This window comes from Hemicordylus capensis, chromosome 1 (assembly GCF_027244095.1).
Source record: "Hemicordylus capensis ecotype Gifberg chromosome 1, rHemCap1.1.pri, whole genome shotgun sequence".
Lineage (NCBI taxonomy): Eukaryota > Metazoa > Chordata > Lepidosauria > Squamata > Cordylidae > Hemicordylus > Hemicordylus capensis.
In genome coordinates, this window is record NC_069657.1 from 248,647,638 (window position 1) to 248,660,585 (window position 12,948).

The window sequence follows — 12,948 nt, forward strand, 5'->3', positions numbered from 1 at the left end:
TGAGGTGTGGTTCATAGCAAAGAAGACATTCTCTTAAATACCCAGGGCCCAAGTTGTTTAGGGCTTTATAAGTTATAACCAAAACCTTGTACTTTGCCCGGAAACTTATCGGCAGCCAGTGCAGATCTTTTAAGATAGGAGTGATATGATCTCTCTGAGATGACCCAGAGACCAAACTGGCTGCCGCATTCTGGACTAACTGCAGTTTCTGGACTATGTACAAAGGCAGTCCCACATAGAGCACATTGCAGTAGTCAAATCTGGAGGTGACCAGAAGATGTTATACTGTTCTGAGGTCATTTATCTCAAGAAATGGATGCAGTTGGCATATCAGCTGAAGCTGATAAAAGGCACCTCTGGCCACTGCCTCAACCTGAAACACCAGGGAGAGTTTTGTGTCCAGAAGCACTCCCAGACTGTGTACCTGTTCCTTCTGGGGAAGTGTGACCCTATCCAGAACAGGCAGATCAAAATCATCTCCCGAGTTCCAACCCTGCACAATAAGCACCTCCATCTTATCTGGATTCAGTCTCAGTTTGTTACCTCTCATCCAGCCCATCACGGCCTCCAGGCAGGCATTTAGGGAGGTTATGCCTTCTCCTGATGATGCTGACATGGAGAAACAGATTTGGGTGTCATCAGCATACTGATAGCACCCTGCACCAAATCTCCTGATGATCTCTCCCAGCAGTTTCATATAGATGTTAAACAACATTGGAGACAATGCGGAGCCCTAAGGCACACCATACCGAAGTTCAGTTTTTGAAGAACAGTCCCTGAGAGACACCATCTGGAATCTTCCCGAGAGGTAAGAGTGGAACCACAGCAAAGCAGTGCCTCCCACCCCCAACCTCCTCAGATGCTTTAAACTAAAAAGACTAAAAGCTTTATACTGACAGCTACTGTTAAACTATGGTATCAATCAACCTTTTCGTATCAATCAACCTTTATTACGGTCAGAGACCAGTATAAAATTACATGTTAAATGAGGGTGATTACATATTAGTACTAAAAGGACTAATAGTAAACACGAATTAAAAGTTACATGTTAAAAAATATGGAAGGATAAAGGTGATTGCATAAAACTAAGGTAAAACTGCAGTTAAAATGGATATTATTAGTGTAATAAGAGAAAAATGGGTGACACTATATAGAAGCTTTAAGTAGATCTTGACATCTTTAATCTTAGAATCTGTAAAGCTGTAAATACTATAAAATGCTATATAGCTATAAAATGCTATAGAAACTGCTAAAGCTGTACTGTAAGACCATGCGTTGTGTCAGGTCTGCTTAGATCTTGCTATCTGTCAGGACCAGATAAATTTTACATGCTGCCATGCAGAACTTAGCAACATTATGTGTGATAACAGGGTTTGAGTCAGAGAGCAGGAGAGAGGCATAGATTTGGTTTGAGTGACCTGGGGAGGACCTGATAAAAAGTGGTGATATAATGTCTCTGTACAGTGGGAAATGGAGTGGGCATGTCTGTTGTTTCAACTTGCCCAGAGTTGCAGGGGCACAGGCGTTCTGAGAAGTGAGCCTTCCTGTATCTGCCTTCTAGCACAGCTGAGAGGAGGGCACCACAGTGGGCCAGGGTGAAGGCCCTTCTGTGTTTTGGGGCTTCCAGCAGCATTGGTATACAGTGGGAGATGCAGTGTAACTTAGTCTTTCATTGATGAGGAAGTTTGGGACCGTGCCTATATTGGTTTGGTACCCTATGTCTATTATGCGTTGCTTGGTGAGTGTTTCTGCCTGTTCGTAGCCCATGACAAGTAGGAGGGGAGGGGAGAGTCCCAGAGAAGACACTTTTGCCAGAAGTGTCCATTTCCAATTGGGCTGGTAGTTGTCATGTAGTGTTAGGGGGGCTAGGCCCAGTGGGATGAGGGATAATCTTAGCCAGTTGTTGAATATGGCCTTCCAAACTCTGGCCTCCACTTTCACCAGACCTGTCTCCAGATGTAGGCGAGCGTTAAAGACACACCATGGTACTTGGATAAGTGTTCTTAGGAATTTGGACTGGACAAGCTCCAGTGGGGCAAAGTTGAAGAAGGGATCCAGTTGGGCACCATAGAGGAGTTGCGCCAGTAGCTTGGCTTCAAACAGTTTAAGGGCTGCAGGTGTGTTGAGGCTTCCTCTTGATTGGAAGAATTTCAGGATGGCAATGGTGCTTCTCTGTGCATTTTGAGCAGCATCAGAGCTGTGAACTTTTCCGGTGCCACCCCCAGGTATATAAAGCATGAGACCTGCTCAATTTTGTGCCATTTATAGGCCAAGTGTGTGTCTTGGGTCTCTTAGTGAAGGCCATGATTTTGGTTTGTGATAGTTAATTTCCAGCTGGTCTTCCTTGCAGTACTGGGCAAGAGCCCTCATAGCTCTTCTGAGGCCTATGGGGGTTCAAGAGATAATTGTTGCATCGTTTGCATAGAGCAGAATAGAGATGTGTCTCTCTGAGAGCTTGGGAGGGTGAAACTCTGACTTATTAAGGTGACCCACTATGGAGTTAATGTAGAAGTTGAACAGGTGCAGGGCAAGAATGCAACTTTGTTTGACACCCTTACGGGCTGGAATGGCACTTGAAACATGACCTAGGGGTTGCACCTTACTTTGAGGGATGTGTGATAGTGTAGGATACATATGAGGTATAGCAGACACCATTCAATTGAGGAGGCTTCCAGTTCCTTCCACAGTTTGGTTCATGTGATTGAATCAAATGCACCCTTGAGGTCTATAAAAGCTGTGTAAAGGTTGCAGTATGGGTGGAAAATTTCTCAATTAGATGTTGTAGAACACTGACCAATGGTGGATTGGACCTCCCTGAAGCCAGCCTGCTCCTCCGTGAAGAGGTTTTATTGTCCAGCCTAAGCTTCCAGTATAGATGTCTAGACTAGAGTAGAGCTTACCGACTATGCTGAGCGGGCTGTAGGTCCATCATTTGCTGGATCCCATCATTTGCTCTCTGCCTTTTCTTTTCTTTTTCTTTTTTGAAGAGGACAACCACTGCTAGCCCCCAGTCCTTGGGAATATGGCCATGTGTGTTGACAAATGTGAAAAGCAAGGCCAGAATTGCCTGGCAATTCCAGGCAAATTGTACAGTCCCAACCAAGTAGGCTGCTTACACTGTTGAAAGTTCAGCATAATTTTGTTGGGATGATATGGGCTCCCAGCTGCACAACTGAAGAATACAACAGCAGTACATGCTACAGAGAACAAAGCAGCTCTACTAGCCATTCCTCCAGCATCCATTGCAACCCCTGCTAACTTGGCAAAGAGGTACCTTTTAATGTGGTGATTCTCTTTATTTAGCAGGGGGAGAGTAACTGGCCCTATGCACCCCCAGCACAGTACCTCCAGTGACTGTTGCTGGTGTCTATCTTGTGTTTCTTTTTAGATTGTGAGCCCTTTGGGGACAGGGATCCATCTTATCTTATTTATTATTTCTCTGTATAAACCACCCTGAGCCATATTTGGAAGGGCAGTATAGAAATCGAATAAATAATAATAATAATAACAACAACCCCACTGGCACACACCAATCATGTGCAGATAATGCTCCCACATCAGCTAGGCATGGATGAAACCAATCCATTCATGGTGACAAGGAACACCCCCATGTCACCCTACCCCACAATACATGTAGAGCACAACCTGCCAAACAGAAGGATGGAGTCCTTTTCACAGCAGCAGATACTGCTGCTGGGCAAAAAGATAGCAGAGTCTCTAGGGATACATAGGGGTTCAAATTCCCTTATACTACTCACACTAACTGTGAATAACCACCCTTTTGACTGTACAACATTCAGAGAAAGAAGGATAGGCATTTTATAGTGATGGGAGAACAGTGAGGCAGGATTGAGCACTACCAAAAGAATGCTAGTCTGGTCTTGCCTTTTGCAGCAGTGAATCTAGCCATCAACATTCATGTCAGAAGCAAGCAGGATTAGAGCCCACACTCTGTATCCCACAGAGCAGCTCTTTAACCACCCATCCACAAACAAGTGAAACTTTGCCATAACCAAGAAGGTTGAATGAGGAGCTTTGACCCTGTGGAACAGCACAGATACCAACCTCAAAAGTTTGCAGGTTCAGACCTTGGCTGGTATCTCCTACTAGAAGAAGCTGGGAGGAGTGCCTGAGAGAGTGCAGAATCAGAACCAATCAGAGGGAGCATTGCATCGACCAATCACCTGACTCTTGCATGACACAAGTTACTTTTGGCAGCAGCTGTTCCATTTAGCCAGACTTGACCCCTCATGTCCTTTTGCTTGATTGCCTGGGCATTATCTGACTTTTGCTCCATCAGACCTTGATAGCCATATTACCTATCCCCTCCTTGCCAACTGACTGTCTCATTTATCATAGCAGCAGTGACCAGATGGATCCCCTGCTTCTGAACACTGAGGAGCCAGCCCCCACTGGAGCTCTAGCCACTTGGAGCTCAAGTGATCATATTGTGGGAAAGCTGAAGACTGAGCCATGTTAGCAGAGAAGTCTCTGGGATGCCCTCCCATCAACAGGTCAGCTGAAATGAAAGATGACCAGTGAGAGGGATCCAGATCTGCTAGGACATGTTTACAAAGAAGGGTTCTGAGAAGAAAGATGATAACAATGTGCTCTTCCTGTGTATGTTTGGAGGCCAGGCTGGTTTGAGGAAAGTGCCCTTTCTCCATTACCAAAGACCCCCCTTAAGTGCTTCAAGGGTGCATAGCATGAGGCCAGAGACATGTACCCCCATATAGTGTCTGTTATGGGCTCCTTGTCAGAGGCTCATAGCCAGGGCTCAGGAAATGCACCCGTCTACCCGTCAGTGAAAAAAGCTAAATGAAGGCAGAGGAGTGTAAATGCCTCCCTCTGTTCCCTACCTTGAAGCCTCAATCCTCATGCTGTCATGGGGGGCGGGCAGCACGGGAGAGCCTAGTCACTCCCGGAGGCAGCCCCCCCCCCCGCTTTCTTTCATGCCACAACAGAGGAATCCAAGCCACGAGAGAGAAAAGCAGAGGGGAAGGAGGGGCTGCCTCCATTACTGAACTCTGCCTAAGGGGAGAGCCCAGTTGCCAAGGCCTCCAAACTACTTTTCTTGTGTTTAGCTGCCGTGGAGGAAAGCAGGTCAGAGATGCTTGCCTCCATGACTGAGCTCTCCCTGTAGGCAGAGCTCAACCGTGGAGGCAGCCCATTCCCCTCAACCTTTCTCTTTTGAAGCTTAGACCCAGGCGCATAAGAAAATGGCGGGGGGTGGGGAGAAGCTGCCTCTGTGACTGAGGTCTGCCTACAGAGAGAGCCCAGTCACCAGGGCAAGTGCATCTGACCTGCTTTCCTCCACAGCAGCTGAACACGACAAAAAGGAATTTGGAGATGTTGGCCTTGTTTGCCTTGGCGATCGGGCTCTTCTCTTAGGCAGAGCCTTGTTGCAGAAGCAGCCCCTCTCTCCCTCTGCTTTCCTCTATGACCACATGCATCATCTGCACACACAAAAAAGCTCCCCCCACCAACCAACCAACAACAAAAACACCAATGATTGGAGGATTGCTTCAAAGTGGGGCACGTGTGTGTCATGTTTACAGCAGACCCACTGAAAGAATAGTGCTTAAATTACAGTGCAATCTTATGCATGTCTACTCAGAAGTAAGTTTCATTGAATTTAATGGGGCTTACTCCCTGGTAAACAAGTATGTTTATGCAATGTGGCAGGCAGAGGTACTCTTGCCCCTGGAATTTGGGGCCGAAGTCCAGGGCCTCCATAGCCCCCCCCCCCCCAATCCTCTTCAGTCTGTCCCGGGTGGTGTGGTCGCCCAGCCAAGTATGATGACGATTAATTTGCGGGGGGGGGGTGCCTCCAAAGGCTTTTAGGTCCAGGCTCCAAAATTACCTAGGTGCACCTCTGGTGGCAGGCTAGTGTAGCTTCTTCCCAACAGCACACATGTACCAACATAGCTTGAGGAACCACCTGACCAGTAAGATTTTTGATCGGCTGGTGGAGTTAACATTCCTTGACCCCTGTTCATACTGATTCCGAAAGAACTGCACTGGCTGTCTATATGTTTACGAGCAAAATACAAAGTGCTGATCATTACCTATACGGCCCTGAATGGCTTAGGTCCAGGGTACTTAAAAGAGCGCCTCCTTTGTCATGAATGCAGTCACCTATAAAGATCATCTTGGGGTGTCTGGATACAGTTGCCACCGGTTCATCTGGTGGCAACTCCGGGACCCTTAACAAACACCTATTTTCCCAAGCTTTTAATTAAAAGTATTTAATTTTAAACCATTTAATCGTCTTTATCCTGTGAAATTACTGTATTTTGTTTCACTTCTGTGGAAGTGTTTTAATTGTGTTTGCTTTTATATTGTAATTTGGATTGTGTACACCACCAAGAGATGTGTATATTGTGCTATCTATCTATCTATCTATCTATCTATCTATCTATCTATCTATCTATCTATCTATTGTGGGTGAGCTGTGACTAAAAGAAGAATTACCTTGAATCCTATACTACATCATGACGATATGGGTGGAGCAGGAAGAGGTTGCTGACTATGTATTTTGACTCTCCATTGAGTTCAGTTGGAGTGTTTGGCTTACACCACCTATTTTGTTGGTGCAACATTATGTTGGCATAGGGGTAGGGGTGGGGGTAGAGTCTGAAGGAAGTTAAGATTCAAACTAATCCTGCTCCATCTGGACATAGCCTTGATCCTGCCCTGTCTTGACAACTCCCCTGGTGGAATTGCACAAGCAGCAGGGATCCATCTGTGTACTACAGGGCTACAGAACTCTGTCCCTCCTGCAGATGTTGTATTACAACTCTCACCATCCCTGTCTTTTGGCCACTGTGTCTAGGGATTATGGGAGTTGCACTTCAAAAGCAGCTGGAGGGCCAAAGTTGTGCAGCCCTTATAACAGGGCACTGGCAGAAACCTGATGTGAGATCAATGTAGGGTCCTCAGCAGAGATGTTCCTCCAAGATCCACTGGTACCAGGGGCTTATGCCAGATCCTGTGGCATACAAGCCAATGTCAATTTAGATAAAATGCAAAAATAAAGGACACTACTACATGTCACACCATGGCCTGTAACATTTTAGGCTTGTTCACACAGAGGTTGTTCTCATTACCAAAATCACTGGGGCTTGGGAGGGGGAAAGGCAGGCACCTACCTGACTTCCCCCACATGATTGCCACCTCTTTGGGACTCCACCGTGGTGCTCACATGCCCACACGATCAGCATGGCAGCAGAGCCCAGTGGGATTAGGTGGTGGTAAGTCTTCCCACAGCTCAAAAGGTAACTGGAAGACATGCTGTGGGGTACAGAGTTTTTAATCTGCTTCTATGAAAAGCCCAACATGCCATGCTTATAACATCTAGCAGGGAGGCTGATAGAGATGGCCTAGTTGACATCATAAATGCGTTGCTGAGGGAGGGCAGGATGCCTCCATGTTTGAAGGAAGTAATTGTGATTCCTTTGCTCAAGAAGCCTGCCCTAGAGGGTGGTGGCTGATCAACAACAGGCAGTTTTGGAAGATACTGATTATCAAGATCCATTTCAAACTGGCTTTAAAAACAGCCCAGCTGGATTGGGCCCAAGGCCCATCTAGTCCAGAATCTTGTTTCACAAAGTGGCCCACCAGATGCCACTGGAGCAGGCTATGGGGTGAAAACAGCCTTGGTCAGCCTGATGGATGATCTCTACCAGGGAATGGACAGAGGGAGTTCTTTGTTGGTTCTTTGTTGGCTCTTTTGGACTTTTCTGCGGTGTTTGATACTATCAACTGTGGTATCCTTCTGGATCGTCTGGGGGATTTGGGAACAGGTGGCATTTCTATCTCACCGGTAGATTACAGATGGTGTCGCTGGGAGATAGCTGCTCTCTGAAACAAGAGCTATTGTATGGTGTTCCTCATGGTTCCATCCTATCTCTGATGCTTTTTAACATCTACATGAAACTGCTGGGTGAGATAACCAGGAGATTTGGAGCAGGTTGTTATCAATATGCCGATGACACCCAAATCTATTTCTTCATGACATAATCATCAGGAAACAGCATAGCTCCCCTAAATGCCTGTGTACAAGCAGTAATGGATTGGATGAGGGATAATAAATTGAAGCTGAATCCAAGCAAGATGGAGATACTCATGGTAAGGGGTAATACTTTGAGGGGCACAAAAGATTTACCTATTCTGGATGGGGTTGCACTCCCCCCGAAGGAACAGGTACATAGCTTGAGAGTGCTTCTGGACCCAGACGTCACTCTTATTTCTCAGGTTGAGGCTATGGCCAGGAGCACTTTCTATCAAATCCGGTTGATATGAGAGCTGTGTCCATTCCTTAAAGATAGTGTTCTCAGAACTGTGGTGCACTCTGGTAACCTCTAAGCTTGACTACTGCAATGTGCTCTACATGGGACTGCTTTTGTATGTAGTTCAGAAACTTCATTTGGTTCAAAATGCAGTGGCTAGATTGGTCTCTGAGGTGTCACGGAGAGACTATATTATGCCTGTTTTAAAGCAATTTCATTGGCTACCAATAGGTTTCCAGGCAAAATACAAAGTGCTGATGATTACCTTTAAATCCCTAAATGGCTGAGGACCGGGTTACCTAGGGGAGCACCTTATTCTGCATGATCCACACCACACATCGAGATCATCGAGAGAGGTCCATTTCTGTATGCCGCCAGCTCATCTGGCAGTGACTTGGGAGCAGGCCTTCTCTGTAGTCGCTCTTGGGCTGTAGAATGTGATGCCTATAGACATTCATAGTTTAACATCTTTGCCAGCCTTCAAAGAGCCTTTAAGACATATTTTTTCAGCCAGGCTTTTAGTACTCTCTAGATATTTTAAATGTTTTAATTGCTATTTTTAACAGTTTGTTTTATTTTGTTTTTCTTGTGTTTATTTTTGTGAATCGCCTAGAGCCTTTGGTGGTATATAAATTAAATAAATAAATAATCCCACAATGGAATGGGTGGACAGCATAGAGACTGCTTCCAGCATTGCTGCTACTCTGCAGGGCCTCTCTTCCCCTCCAACTTGTTCCTAGAAATGGTGGCCAGCCTTCCAGGAGCTCCAGATCACCCAGAGCGATCATGCACACAATAGCCTGCCAAGGTAGGACAAGGGGAGGTTTCTGTCCTGCCTTGGTTAAAACCTGAGCTCCGAAGCTAGGCTGCCCGATTTGGCAAGGACTGGGTGGGAGTGGGTCCTGTGGCTCCAAACAAGTCTCTGTATGCTGCTTTTCCTGCTCCTACACAGCTTTGGCTGGTCATGAGAATGACCTCACAATTGTTTGAATGTAGGTTTAATGTGGATTACCAACATTAGTGTAATTGTGTGAACCCATTCCAATGTGGGGATCTTGTGCCATAAACCACATTGGCATGGGTTCACACAATCACTTCAATGTTGATAACCCACATTAAACCTTCATTCAAACAATTGTGTGAACAAGCCTTTTGTCTATTAAGCATTGCAGAACTGGATTTGATTTAATTTATTTTTACAATTTCTGTTTTACCTTGAAATTTTCTCAATTGGTCTTCTATAGAATTGTGACATTCTGGTTTAATTGCCATTTCCAGGGCATATGGTTGCTACTCTCTATTGGGAGGAGAAAAATTGTACAATCTTCTTTCACAGTTGAATTCTATTCCATGTATTGTTCTTATAATGTTTTTCTTCCATCTTTCTCCTTTTAAATAGTATTTGAATCTGACTGCTGCTTAAATCTATTATTTCTTGTTCTCTCCCAGCTTACTAATGAGAATAATTATTGAAGTATTTTTCAGTGTGAATTATCTACTAAAGGCTGAAATGAAAGCACCAATCTCATTTTCAGTGGAGGGAAAAATGCCAAGCTGGCCAAGAATTGCAATCCCTGAAGTAAAATAACAGGATTTTTATTTACTAAGGTCTTCAGTCTATTCATTGGTTTTTATTAGCATTGAAATAGCATTTGAGCAAGATTATACTGCAGATCTTTTTTTTAATATGGATATTTAAAGGCTCACAATTAACAAGCCTCTGTTAATATTCTGATAGCTTCTAACCAGAAGCCAGGAGGGATTAGTGTCATAGCTCCATGCTGGCACAAGAAGACTATGGAATTGCTCACAGACTGTCCTCAGACGGTTTTATTATGCCACTGTCATCACAACACAGGAAATTCAGATGCAGTTCATGCCCCCACAGAGCATCCTACACTATCATTGCGGTATTAACTGCCAAGGGGTAGGTAGCAGAACCTGAAAATAGAAGCAGAGAACCCCTTATTCTGGCATTGGGCTCTAGCACATGATTGGAAGGGGCTTGGAAGAGTTCTTACCCCATACTGAACAGACAAGCAACGCCTCCATTGGACTCTGGAAGCCCAGCGCACACATGAGAGCCTCAGTGGTCAGAGCTCAGAGCCAGGAAGTCTGCCAAGAATCGGGAGAACCTTACCACAATGCCCCACCTGGCCAGGAGGCAGGAAACCCCTTGATACCCGCAGCCATGCTCTGATTGGCCAAAAGGGGGCAAAAGGCCATCCCAAGCCTATTCAAGCAATTGCTAACATGGGACCATAGAGTGTGCTGTACAGAGTGGCATATTCACAGCTAGCCGGCCCTCACACCACAGTGCTCTCTCACAAACAGCTGCTGGGACCTGAAAAAAAAAGGGGAAAGCAAACACACGATCGACAAGTCTAGGTACTGGAGCCCCTGCTCTTCTCTAACTTGAGTTAAGAGTGAAGGTTAGAAGGGCTACCAAGAATCAGACTGCCAGGGCTTGGGGCATTTACCCTGGTTGACATGTGCATGCAACCCTGGGTTAGAGGCAGATAACCCAGGTTTATTATGTTGTACATGTGGACAGGTGTCTGTACACATGTACCCGTTTTGTGTGAATGACTGTACATGTGTTCACTTTAAAAGTGTGAGTACAGCCTCTCAATTGCAAGATATAGATAGGGAGTTCGGGAAATAAACATTGAAGCTCTTCTCATAATCAGTGAGAAGAACTGCCCTCGTTTGTGGGGAGGAAACCCAAAAGCGTTTACCTCCCTGCAGACAATCACAGAGAAGCCTCTGGGAGGGACGATCGCCCACCCAGACAAGTGGTGGCTCTCCTGTGGGCCACCTGTGTCTTGCTTCATCATGCCTCGCCCAACCGCTCTGGGGGTCGGGCACAGGGAAGCGCTGCCATGTAGCACCCTGCCACCAGAGCCCCAATAATGCACTGTGGGAGTGCACGGTGCATTACGGAGAGCCCCCCTCCCAAGTGTGCCAGCTGTGGCTGCAAACTGCTGCGGCTGCCACACAATCACTTTACTTGGCTGTTGGCTGTTGTCATCGTGCCCAAAACCTGGGTTAAGCGGCAGGCTACATACGTGGGCTCACTGCTACCCAGTGGTTCACATGCACAGCAGAAACCGGGCTGGGCTCTCTTAGCCCAGTTTCTGCTGCTCATGTGAATAGCCTCACTATGTGTTTGTTCAGTTTTAGGGGGTTGGTTTCGTCCCCCGAGCTATTTAACATATACAATACATGAAACCACTGGGAGAGGTCATCTGAGGACTTGGACTGAGTTGTCAGCAATATGCAGATGACCCTTAGCTCTATCTCTCCTTATCACCTGGATCCTAGGGAGGCAGTGGATGACCAGAATCGGGGGCTAGAAGCCACGATGGGCTAGTAAATTGAGACTGAATCCAGACAAGGCTGGATTCTTCTACTGTTGGTCAGTAGAAGAGCCAATTGGGATGAAGGGATTCGAATGGTTCTGGATGGAGTTGCACTCCCCTTGAAAGAGCAAGTGTGTCGCTTGTGAGTTCTGCTGGACCCAGTTCTGATTTGGATGCTCAGGTGGAGGTGGTGGCCAAAGGTGACTTTGCACAGTTTCAGCTAGTGCACCGGCTGTGAACCTTTCTCAAAAAGGCACATCCGGCCACAGTTACACATGTCTTTGTCACATCATGGCTGGATTACTGTTACACACTCTATGTGGGGCTGCCCTTGAATAATATTTGGAAAAATGCAAAATGCAAAAATACGGCATCTAGGATTTTATCCAGAGTTGCCTGTTGGGATCGTACTACACCCATTCTGAAAGAGCTGCACTGGCTACCAATTTGTTTCCAGGTCCAATTCAAGGACCTTTAAAACACATAACAGTTTGGGCCCTGGATATTGAAAGGCTTGCCTGCTTCCAAGGGCTTCTGCCCACTTGACAAGGTCTTCTCCACATGCCGACAGTGAGGGAGGCTCAGATGTTGAGCATGCAGGACAGGGCCTTCTCAGTCATTGCCCCCAGGCTTTGGAATGCTCTCCCAGCTTCATCCGCTCCTCAATCTCCATCACAGTTTTTAGAAAACAAATAAAACATGGCTTTTATATAAGAGAACTGTTTGGGGTGTGGTTTTTTTTTGTTTGTTTTTTGCTGTTGCTACTTTGTCTTTTGTGTGTTACTGTTGTATTTTATATAGGTTTTTAAACTTTTAAATCTTTATAATTAATCCTTGAGGATGCGTCCCGGCACCCAGCGGATTGGCTGGGTGGCAGAGGTGCTGGATTGGCTAGGTGGCGGGAGCTCACACGTGGCAGGAGGCCGTTGAGCTGTTGCTGGGGGAAATAGTGGTGGCGGTGGCCCCAGCCGCAGTGGCCTGCACATCCGCCAGGGTCAGGAGGCAGATGGGCTGCCAGGAAGAGGAGGCAGCGGCCAGAGGGGATGGACAAACCGGCAGGAGGCAAGAGAAACCGCGGTGAAGGGGGAGAGAAGCAGGCCGGGAGGGCATCAGACATCTGCCAGAAGACAGACAGGGAGAAGGGGGGGGGTAGAGTCGAACTAGGGGCACAGACGCTATGCACCCAGTCAGCTAGTAGAGATTACTTATATTTATATTCCATATTTGTACTTTTCATTTGTATTTTAATTGTGCATTGTTTTAATTACACTGTAAACCGTTTTGGGGTTATTTTA